This window comes from Ixodes scapularis, unplaced genomic scaffold, assembly GCF_016920785.2.
Source record: "Ixodes scapularis isolate PalLabHiFi unplaced genomic scaffold, ASM1692078v2 PGA_scaffold9__187_contigs__length_104089568, whole genome shotgun sequence".
Classification (NCBI taxonomy): domain Eukaryota; kingdom Metazoa; phylum Arthropoda; class Arachnida; order Ixodida; family Ixodidae; genus Ixodes; species Ixodes scapularis.
Window position 1 is genome coordinate 84876945 of NW_024609884.1, and position 12257 is coordinate 84889201.

A 12257-nucleotide genomic window follows, 5' to 3' on the forward strand; every position below is an offset into this window, starting at 1 on the left:
TAAGAGGCTACGGTAGTATATCTTTAAATTCCACGCGGGAGGACATTTGCTGCTTCATTGCAGTTCCTGTGGTTGTACGGCAACCTATCCTGGCATCAGAAATATTGTGTACTATCGAGATAGGCCCGCCAGAGTTTTGAAAGCGTTCACCATTTCCAGGTTAGAAGAACAATGTGTTAGCCAGCCATCTGTAGCACTATTAGAAAATTAACTCGAGTTTTCAAACATGCTACGAGGAAAGGTTGAAGGGAAATTTTGGAGGCTGTTTCTGAACCACCAGTCAAAATTCACGTGCCTTGTCCTACGTTTTTTTTTTTCTTTTTTACTCCTGCTTTTTTGCTACCTGGTTCCTCTTCTTTCTTCTTTTTTAATATATTTCAGTTGCGAGTCAGCACGTATGTGTTCTGTGTTCGTTCCTGGTGTACCGTCCTTTTGAGTGGTGGGCATTAGGTAGAGTATAAAAAACATCTCATGGTTTCTTTGCAGCCAACGGGATTGCGATATTCACCGATAAGAACGTAAAAGTACCAATTGCAAAGCAAGGAGCAGAAACTTCTTAAGTCACGTGTGCCTTAAGCTGTCAACGACTGTAGACGGTCCGGCCGCGTTGGTGTACCTGGTCGACAGTATTCAAACACTCTAATACAGAATTCACACGACCGTAAAGGTACCTTTGGCTAAGGGGCCTTTATTCTCTGCGGCCAATCAATTAACGAACTTCCGCGCGTTGCGTGTGCTCGCGACTCATGAGCACGGGCTGATTCGCCGATAGCAAAGCTACCTTTATGTTGACCGTGTGAATGGGGTATTACTCGGATTTCTTACGATCTTCTCTGACTGGGAAGATCGGTCGGCTGATTCGGCGGGCGCACTCGTTGCGAAAGAGACGTGCCGCCCCGAAACTCTTGTCTCGGCTTTCCAAACCAACGTCTCGGTACGCCCGGCACGTTCCCTCGTCCGGTTCGAGCAACCCGCGGAAGAATGCTCACCGACGCTGCTACTGAGAACCTGGGCGGTTCTGCAGACTGGAAAATTCGTGCCGTCGACGTTCTAGCATTCCGGGCATGCCGAGTCAAACGAACACTGCCGTATTTACTTAGATATAAAAACTTCTTCATAAACCCCTTTCAAAAAAAAAAAAAAAAGTTGGTGGTGATGATGCAACTATAGTCGGTTACAAGTCAAGAAGGTAGCGGCAAAAGCCCCTCAAAGGGAATCTTGTATTCCTCCGCCACCAATCGCGTCCCGTTGTTTCCGTGACGTCACGACCTGCCCGAACCAATCTTGTTCTGGCAAATGAATATTTTCAACATGGCTGCCGGGCAGATTTTCTACGACTCGAGTATCTTGCAGCAATTATTCTGTTTTTAATGCGGTTTTTCACTTACCCGAGCATACGTCGCTAAGTCGTAACCGCGTCCACTTTTATTCGCAATAGGTTCTGCGCGACAGCGTGAGAATCCAGCGATAGCATTGCCATTGAAAATTTCGATGCGGGAGTAAGGCCTAGCATCGTACATACGTCGAACGCCGTCTGCTTCTCTGCCTCGGGTTGCGCCTCAACATCGTGAAGGCATCGGCTTTTCTTCGCAGTGGTTTCCGTGGAGCGACGTTAAAATGCAGCGGTCACCAAACTCTTCTTTATAAGTGTAGTGGGCTGTGCGGGAGGGGCATAAGTGAACCGCGAACACAGTAAGTGTCTTTACCCAATTTCGACCGTACCTTTGCTGGCGTTAATAAATAGTGTGTCTACTGAAATGACGCTTTCGAAGCAGTATGCATTCATCTGTGAAACGTGGCGTCCTTGTCAAGTTTCCGCGTCGCAATCGGCTGCACGGTAATCTATGAGTGCGATAGTACCCGCGGGTACACCCTCGTTCGCAATAATGAGCTGTTACATACAGGTGGCACACAAATGATAAAGCCAGTGATGCGTATGTTACAAACATTTAATTGATATTGTTTTGGACGTTAAGAGGCTGATGTCTTCTTTTGGAAGAAATACCAGAGAATTTGAGGGAAGCAGATTCGGTTCTCTCAAATGCTTCCGAACATTCTGCTTGCTCTCGAGGCGCTGTCAGTCGTATGTTTATGCTTCGAAACCCGGGTACGTGACGCCTGTACCTCCACTCGCTTTGCGTCGCGGCCTGAGGTATTACCGGTAAACACGCACCAATTTTTCCAATTTACTTAAGAAGGAAAATGGGTCCACAATACTGGATCGCAGCGTTGGTTTAATAATTTGTAAAAGATGAAAAGTATGGTCAATAAAAATTGATTGTAAGGGCAGTTTCCTGCTTCATGAATTGTGGCTTTCTTATATGCGAAATATTTGTTTAAATCAAGAATTGAAAACATACCGAATACTCTTGATCTTGGTCCGAATGCAGGTGGCAGAATGATTTGTCTTTATAACAATAAAATCAACAATGTTTGAATCAAGCAACAGCTCAAACCGCCTAATTGCATTCCTGATGTATGTTTATCTCTGGATCATACCAGGCCGTAGCCGCGAACGAGCTCTTCAGAATCTGCCATCGTCTTTCTGGTCTACCTTGGCAAAGACAGACTTGTGTAAAAACATTGAGCTTCTTGGAGGCAACCTTGCAGTCCTCATTGTCAGAGCCTCCATGGAACCATTGGAAAGAAGGGTCCCTGTTGTTTCATCGACACGTTTCATCAACTTTTTACGACTCGTTTCAATGATACTGCCACACTGTGCTGTGAAGTTTCATCGACACAAAAATTTCACGCTGTAGGAACGTTTTGTTGTGCGTTTATCACTGAAGCACATATTAAACTATCCGACCGACCCAGTTCACGACGCTTTGCGGCGACAGTCTCCAGCAGTTCATTACAAAAATGTGGACCCACCCAGCCCACCCGTACAAGCCGCTTCGCAGCAGCGTGTAAGGGTGGTCCTACCCCCTGCATGTACCCGTACCCTTGCTCACCAACTAAGCAGCACACCCCTAACCAAACCAAGATCTTGTCGACGAAACATTGCAAGATATGTCGATGAGCGAGTGTCGATGAAACAATCTGTTGATAAAGCGTCACAGCGTTGAAACAAACTATCGGGGAAATGTCATTTGATGAAATGAGTGGCGGCGAAAAAAAAGCCTGTTCCCGAGCCGCGTTACTTAAACACTATCGCAGGCATCATTTTAGATACTCATTGCCAGAACAAATGCACTCTAAACAAAGAAGAAAATGAATTTCGCGCCCCTCTGCTGTTAAAGTTCACAACCCGGAATTGGATAAGGGGCCATAAGGCAAATTTGATATGGTTCTGGACTGGACAAGACAACCTTTCGGTACTTCACAACTCTGCCCTTGGCAACAAGTCTGGCTGCAATCTGTGCATTGTGGTTCTTATCAGCTTTGAAAACGTTAGATTTAATCCTGTACATTGCACTAGTCCGGGAGGCTCAAAACTGAGGTCTCTATGGAAGACCGCTTCACTTCATCACAGCGTTTCTGCAAGACTGACAATATCAAGCTTGAGCTAGGCCCAGTTACTGGCATTGGCATTCCCCAGATCTCCGTCCTCTCACCAATCCTTCATCAATGTTGTAGCCGACATTTTCTCATGTCAAGCAATTAGTGCTGTTTTTACGATATATTTCAAGCGAGTACAATGGCGCCTCTTAAATTCAGGAAATCTATGCCGCACTACTTCAGACCGCACTTCGGCGCACAGGGCAGCCTGCTCCTCATCTACCACGAGGTGTTGGCCAACTCGCCAAAGTGCGACCCAAGAGTCATAATGGCCGTCGACTTCAAGGGAACTTTCGACGCGTCTACTCAGCTTCGAAACGAAGCACTAGCACTCGCATTTTGCTCTCCACTGTGCTAACACAAGGTATTGTTATTCCCAGGGTGGCCTCAGTCGTGTGAATGGCCACAGACGTCCTGTTTATGTTTTGAAACGAGATCATTAGCAGTTAGAGTTAGCTGCACACAGTGCTGACAGACGTTATTGTTATTCTCAGAGTGGCCTCGGTCGTGTGGATGGCCACCGACGTCCAGTTTATGCTTCGAAACAGGTTATTGGCAGTTAGAGTTAGCTGCCAGCAGCGCTGATGCACGTTATTGTTATTCTCAGAGTGGCCTCGGTCGTGTGGATGGCCACCGACGTCCAGTTTATGCTTCGAAACAGGTCATTGGCAGTTAGAGTTAGCTGCCAGCAGCGCTGATGCACGTTATTGTTATTCTCAGAGTGGCCTCGGTCGTGTGGATGGCCACCGACGTCCAGTTTATGCTTCGAAACAGGTCATTAGCAGTTAGAGTTAGCTGCCCGCAGCGCTGATGCACGTTATTGTTATTCTCAGAGTGGCCTCGGTCGTGTGGATGGCCACCGACGTCCAGTTTATGCTTCGAAACAGGTCATTAGCAGTTAGAGTTAGCTGCCCGCAGCGCTGATGCACGTTATTGTTATTCTCAGAGTGGCCTCGGACGTGTGGATGGCCACTGACGTCCAGTTTATGCTTCGAAACAGGTCACTGGCAGTTAGAGTTAGCTGCCCGCAGCGCTGATGCACGTTATTGTTATTCTCAGAGTGGCCTCAGTCGTGTGGATGGCCACTGACGTCCAGTTTATGCTTCGAAACAGGTCACTGGCAGTTAGAGTTAGGTGCCCGCAGCGCTGATGCACGTTATTGTTATTCTCAGAGTGGCCTCAGTCGTGTGGATGGCCACTGGCGTCCAGTTTATGCTTCGAAAAAGGTCACTGGCAGTTAGAGTTAGCTGCCCGCAGCGCTGATGCACGTTATTGTTATTCTCAGAGTGGCCTCAGTCGTGTGGATGGCCACTGACGTCCAGTTTATGCTTCGAAATAGGTCACTGGCAGTTATAGTTAGCTGCCCGCAGCGCTGATGCACGTTATTGTTGTTTTCAGAGGGGCCTCGATCATGTGAATGACCATAGGCGTTCCCTTTAGACTTAGAAACAGAGTACTGGTACTGCGATTTCGCTCTCCACTGTGCTAACACACGGCTTTGTTATTCCCAGAAGCCTCAGTCATGTAAATGGCCACAGACGTCCCATTTATGCTTTAAAGCAGAGCACTGGCAGTGATATGTTGTGTCGTTTTTCTTAGACAAAAAAGAGCTTATTTGCAATCAAAATTCCATTTGCTGCGTAGCAAAGATCTTTAGACAGCGGGAAGGGTCAATATGGCATCTGATGTCTTTGCCGTAGATGGGCTGCAAACTTTTGTTTTCGTGAAGTTGAAATCTATACTGGTGATTTATGGCACAGTGCAATGTATAGACCAGCTTAGACATTATCGCAACAAAAATAAAAAGTTTGTCTGGTGGCTGCATATCGAAATGCTATTCGGCAACGAGCAGAGAAGCATGACAACATGAGACACGGGAGGTTAGTGGTGGTCAAGAACAACAATCCGATCTTAAAGCAAATAAGTGGTCCTTAAAAGGACCGTTTTGTGTTCCGAGATGTTCCACGCTTTCTCCATAATGGTGGCCTTAAGCTTCGTCAAGGGGCTCGACACCAGACAGGTCACTCTCGGATGGGGTGTCCTCTCCATCCAGCTGGATGACGATGGGCTGGATGTGGGCACTTGTGGCACCGCCTCGTCGGAACGTTGCTTCAATGTCAATAACGTGCCTGACAGCATTAATCCAGTTGTCAGTGGTGACCTTGTCAACTTCTTCGTTGAGGAGTCTCCCCACGTCGACAATCTTGAACGTCGTGTTTCGGGCAGCAACGCCGTTCTTGATCTGCGCCCATATCAGTTCAATGGGGTTGAACTCGCAGTGATACGGTGGGAGCCTGACCACAGTGCAGCCAGCTGTCTCGGCAGCAGTGTCCACACGATACTTTAGGTGCTGTGGCTTCACCAAGGCCACAATGTCGAGCAGCTGCTTCTTCACCATCTTGGGGTCCCATGAAATTTTCTTAGACGTCAGCCACTGTCGGATGTCGTCCTTCCGGGAACTCGTCGTCGGCACTGCTTCCAACCGCCGTGAATGGTAAGAAGCGTTGTCCATGACGATAACGCTTCCTGTTGGCAGTTTGTCGAGGACACCGTCGAACCACTTCTCGAAGCGGGCGCCATCCATCTCCTCGTGGTAATCACCGGTTTTTTGTCCACGGAACACGTCCAGGCAGCCGTCGACGAAGCCTTCATCGCTGCCGATGTGGGTGACAATAAGACGCTGGCCCTTCCCCGATGGCTGCTTGAGGCCAGTCGAGAGACCACGCATGAAGGCGTCGTGAGACGAGGCCACTGTCGTGTCTACCCACACCTTTGAGACAGTGTGCCCTGCCGTCACCCACGTCTCGTCCAAGTAGAAGATCTTCCGACCATCTTGTCGGTGACGTGCGATCTCATGCAGGTACTTCTGCTGCCAGGCGACTATGTCCTCTCGTTCAATCAACCGGGAGTTTCGTTCCCTCTTGTCATGCTCGAATCCGATGTCGTGGAGAAGGCGACGCACAGTCCAAGCCTTCAACGAGGGAAGTTCAGTGCTCGCGCAGAATTCGGCCGTTATCTTCTTGACCGTGGGGACCTCGTTCCGTCGAAAGAAACGGTGGACGCACGATCTTAGCGCGCACAACGTGAACTCGCCGTACCTGACTTTGCGCCGCCTCTTGCCTTCACTTGCTGGGCGCTTCCGAGAAGGTGTCACAACTTGTCCCTCGGTTTCTTTCGCCTGCTTCCTAATCTCGAGGACGGTGCGTACACCAACGCCAAGCAGCTTGCTGACTTTGATGCAGGACTCCTCCACAGTGAGGCCGGGCTGGCCGGGCTTGGCGGGCGGTTCGTGTCGCACCTGAACGTACGCGTTCATTATCAGCTGCCGTGCAGCTCGGTTGAGGACATCGCCGCTCTTATGCTTCTTGTAGAGGCGCCTTGGCGTAGGCGGCGAGGCTGCACCAGACTCTCTTGACGAAGAAGAATCGGAGGAATCGCATTCCGCTGTCTCCACGTTGGGATTCATAACGGAAAACGGCGACATTGTTAAAACGCGAATCGCAGGAACTTTCAAAACCCGAAACGCAGGTTTTTTTTAACAAACGCAGAAAATACAGGGAATGTACCTAATTCGAGTAGGAAGGTTATCAAGCTAAAACCAACAACCATATATGCATTACGTATAAAAGTTACAATTTTCGTTGCACTGAAGCCTTCTTTTTACGTCAACCTTCAGGAGCGAGTAATTTGCCTCGGCTAGGTGGCGCAAGCTGCCGCCCGCTACAAGGTCTGTCTGTAGTCAATATCCATCCATTGAAGTAGAAGGGGCGCTTTCAGCGAACTATCTTCTCGACTGCGGAGGCGTCTGAAGCGGGCGCATCACGCTTATGGGGAGGGGCACTTGTAACCGACTATAGTGTGACTCTCGCGACCCCTAGTATCTATAGAAAGTGTCTTGGACATGCTTGGCCTGTTTAAACCCGCTCAGTGCAGCTCTCCACCTGTGTTGTGTATTCCGAGTTTTCCGGCCGTCTTGGGAAGTCGCCAATTTATTTGATTTATTTATGCTACGTACCCTTCTTGGCACTATCTTCCACAGTGAGAGTCAGTGCTCGATGACGGGTCCATATCACATGAGCGAATGACGTTTTAGCGAACAGCGACATTTGAGCGAATCGACGTTTTAGCGAATAGCGGGGGCGCGTGTTAACCCACCGCCTCACGCTGCGCTTAGGTCGCTTCGCAGCGACAGTCTGCGCGGCTCATTACAAAAATGTTAACCCACTTGGCACACCCGTAAAGGCCGCTTCGCGGCGGCCGACTGTTCGCTAAACCGTCATTCGGTGAAACGTCGGCGTTCGCTAAAACGTTATTCGATCAAGTGAGTGCCCCCCACTCGACTCGTGGCATGAGTGTTTTCTATTGAAGCCTTTCTGCTCGGTATTCTACGGAAACGAACGAAGGGAACTATGTCGAACGGTTTGCAACGCGGGACATTGCGAACAATGATAAACTGTTCTTCTCTGAGATAATCTCAAGTTGGCCTTCGCTAAAATCAGCCACTTGGGTTGGGGTAGGAGCAGGCGCGTAGCCAGAATTTCGATTCGGGGAGAAGGGGGGGGGGGGGGGGGGGCACCCATGACAAGGTGTGTTTTAAAGCGTTTCATATGACGACTCGTAAAAGCGAGCTCCCATGAATCAGGAAGACGAAATTATATCACCCTTTAAGTAAAGACCTTCACCGTTGAATGAACAGCGAAACCGGTGAGTCAACTCTCTTCGAAACACCCGAAGAAGAAGTTAATCATGTTTAACACTTACGCCGTGTGCGCCAGCGGAAGGCCTGTTCAGTGTGGTTCACTGTTTAGGCGCATGAGGCTGTTGCGGTGTAAACAGGAAAATCTGAGTTCTGGTAAATATATATAGTGTCAATAAAATGAGCACGAACTACATGCTGCCTGAAGATACTAAATAGGTAATGCCAAAGTAATTTTATTACTTTTAGTGTGCGGTAATTTGAAATGTAATTTAATAGCATTTCGCAGTTTTCAGAAAAGTAATTAGTAATGAAATTTATATAATTTTAGAAAGTAAATTATTCACCTCTGCTGACGTCAGAACGAGACAACAGGTGTCTTGTAGGTGGTCCGAAAATATAGTGCTACCAAAAGCAAGTTTTTTTTTTTTTTTGTTTTTTATGGGCAGATTTTTTTTTTGGGGTATTTTGATTGCGCGTGTTCTTGTCTTTCAACTTTTGAACTTGATTACATGTTATAACTATGCTGCGTTTCTACGTCGCGCGAGGTGTTAATAAAAAAACTACAACAGCACCTGCATTTCCGGTTACTAGGGGGTTCTGAGCTTAGCGCACGCTGCTGATTACGGACCCTCTATCACATGGCGGTGCAAGGTGTACTCTTTAGGCGAGGACACTGCCCGACGCGGAGCGACGAGATAGAGTCCTCTCACGAGCGCACGCACGCTCCCCAACAGCCCGCGGAGAACTAGCGTCGTTCGCCGGCGAAACGATGCGACTGTGAAAAAAAACACAACTAAAATATCTCGTAGCCATGGTATCAGACGAGCACGAGCTTCTAGCTCAAGGGTGTGCTCCGGCTGCACGAGAGGTGCCACGGCAACGAGATATTTAATTTGTGCATTTTCACAGTTGCGTCGTTTCGCCAGCGGGCGACGCTAGTTCCCCGCGGGCTGTTGGGCGCGCGTGTGCGCTCGTGAGAGGACTTTATCTGGTCGATCGGGTCTCATTGTTCTTCGCGCCAGTGTCCTTACCTAAAGAGTATATATGCAAATATCTCTTACACCGTGGGTCACTTGCACAGTCACTCTTCAAAGTGCCGCCGGAACTCCCACTAGCAACGGCAGCCCGTTGCGCTCGCTAACCTAAAACTCTCTGCAATGGGAATTTTTCTCTAACGGCCCTTGTGTCATTCATGCCGTAGTAATCGGCAGCGTAAAGTTGGCAATTCTTATTCAGTTCTTATTGCAGTGCAAATATGTTTTTTTTTTTGTTCTATCATAGTCAAAACCAGCTCCAAGCTAAACTGCCTCTATGAAGTGTCAATTTTTTTTTTCTTCATGGCACCGAACACTTTTTAATCACGCACGCGTCGTTGGCTTGTAACGTTACTGCTATCTGAACATTCTACATTGAATCCAGATTTTTGTTATAACACCTATTACCCGCCCCTCGGTCGGCTGCGGATATTTAAATCAATAAATACTCTCATATTTAGGTCATCAACCGTTCGGTCGGTATTCCTCATGTACTTGAGAAGACACAAAAGGGCACACCAATGTGCATCTCAATTATGCGACGCACAAGGTGGAGTTTGGGGGGGAGTGTGTCTAGCGCTATTTTTTTTTAGATTTCTAGTCTGTGTTTAAAATACTTAATAGGAAGATATATTTTAGCGACTACAGTTTTATTTTATTTTTTTTATCAACAAAGGCAATAGAAAATATTTTAACTTAACTCGATAAAAAGTGTAGTAAAGATGCTCCTTAAACATATAATATAATTTTGATATATTTTTAAACCTGTGGCGTCTATTGGCCTCAATATCAGTGAGGAAATACAAATTCTGTCAACTCATAAAAGAAAAAGTATTAAATCTGGCAGCTGGAAATATTATTCTATCTCGATAGGTGTTATAGGAACTTGAGGCTATAGCTTTCTATCGCAATAAAGGTTATATAAAGTCTGTTCACTTACGTTGACATAAAGCAGATTAAATAGTATCTATTGAATTTGATTCAAGTTTTTGATGAGGTTGTCTGTACGCCAACTTAGCTCTGTTACGTCAAGGCGCGCGGTGGCGCGTCGGGCGCACTTCAGGTGTGGCAGGTGCGGCTGTGGGCGGAAGTCACCATCAGGGGAGTACATTCCTTTGTTGTTTTCGAAGAAACCAGACAAAAACCTGCCTTCTCGTCGAAACGCCGCGACTGGGGCTGTACCAAAAGAGTCGGGAAGAGTTTGAAGGTCAGTTTTTACGTGTTTTCTGCCTTCTCAGTTAGTCCGAGAACGTGGATAGGGGCCGTGAAAAGGGAAAACCAGACACCGTCGGACCACAATTGCTTCTGCGGGAAGCACTTTGGGTCGAATTCACGGATACTTTTGGTCGTCATATTTATTTGTTTTGTTCAATAATGAACGCGGGAAAACCGCCAATTTGTACGGACCACCCGCGGACTACGTTCAGTGCGTCATCAAGCACAAACGGCCGCCTGATCTTTCGAGCTGTCGTCTGCTCTCTCAAAAGATTCTGGTTGTTGTCGTCTGCTCGTACGAACGACAGCGGCCCGTAGACCGAACGTTGATCCGGTAATTGCGATAAGAAGTAAGTGCAGGCCTCAGAAGACTTTTAAGTTTGAAGGTTTGTTGGGGCAAGTAGGCTCGGTGCAAACAGTAGATACTAGGAGATGTTGATAATTGTTACCAGTGGCCATCACCGACTTGTTATGCCTAATTCACTTGGTCCGATTCTGCTTGCGATTTGCAGTATCGACGTCCACCATCTCAGCTACGGTTTAGGCTTTCGCAGCTCGAGCGACGTCATGAATGAAAATAGCGAGCAGAGTCTCATCGTACGAATCAGGCTTTAGCGTCCATTCTGCGGCGTCGACGCGGAATAAATCGCCGCATGTCACATTGTTCACGCGAAGTTTTGAGGTGTAACGATGCCTCATTAATTTCGCTGAGGCCGCTACAGTAGTCATCATTAACAGGAAAACGTCCAATCAACCATTCATAGGCAAAAAAGTGCACGGGAACTCACACCGACGCCGACAACATCGCATTCCAATCGTTTCCAATGTCGCATTCCAATGTCGCTAAGAAGTCAGCAATTTTTTAGAGCACTGCTCTTAGGCTCCCGTTTCTGGCTTGAGCGGCGTCGCCGTCGCCGTCGTCCGCGTTGGCGTAACCACGATTTGCATTGTGGGTAAATTTCCCCGATAAATTTAGCGGGAAATTAGTGAAAAGTTCCCGCTGAATGGCAGGGGAGCAGGAGAGGAGGACGGGAGGGGAAGGAGGGGAATACCCTCCCCTCCTCTTCTAGAGCTGCGCTCTATTTCGGCATTACTGAGAATTGTCAACGACTCATTTTTTTTATAAGCGTTTAAGAATTTTAGAGTATCGACCTCTATTGAAGCAACACTCTTTTGCATATTATGTCGTGGGACGGTTAGTATTCCACTGGCAGGGAAGCCAACGCCAAATCCAGCTCAAGGACTATCATTCGATACAGCTGAGTTCTTACAAATACAGGGTATACATTTGTGACCACATGTTACTTATGCAAGTTGACCCCTTCGTGTTTGTAAATAAACGAGACTCCCTTTTTCTATTTATTCTCATCTTGAAAATTGAAAAGCTCGAAGGACGCTTAAGCTTCACCTTTAAGATTGAAACGCGCGCTAGCGCTATCGGTCCCCGTTCGCACTGCCTTCTCATTCGTAGTGGCGGTGGTGTGGCGTAGTGGTGTGGCGTAGTTAGTAGCGTGTCTTGCCTCGCAGCAGTAGAATCCCACCTAAGGTTCTTCCAATTTTTTCACTGAAGGCAAAATAATTACTTTATAAAGCGAAATCACTTGAGACTTCCGGCGACCTTTAATTCGCATTACATGTCATGTTTTTTATCCAATTTCATCCACGTCTGACACCACGTTTCATGTGAGAGTTGTGAATTGTTCGAAATTCCCGTGCGAGGTCATGTGGTTGTTACGTCATGACCCTATCGACCAATCAGGATTTTCTCTCACGCCGCCGACGCCGGCTTTTCTGCCACGCCACCGAAG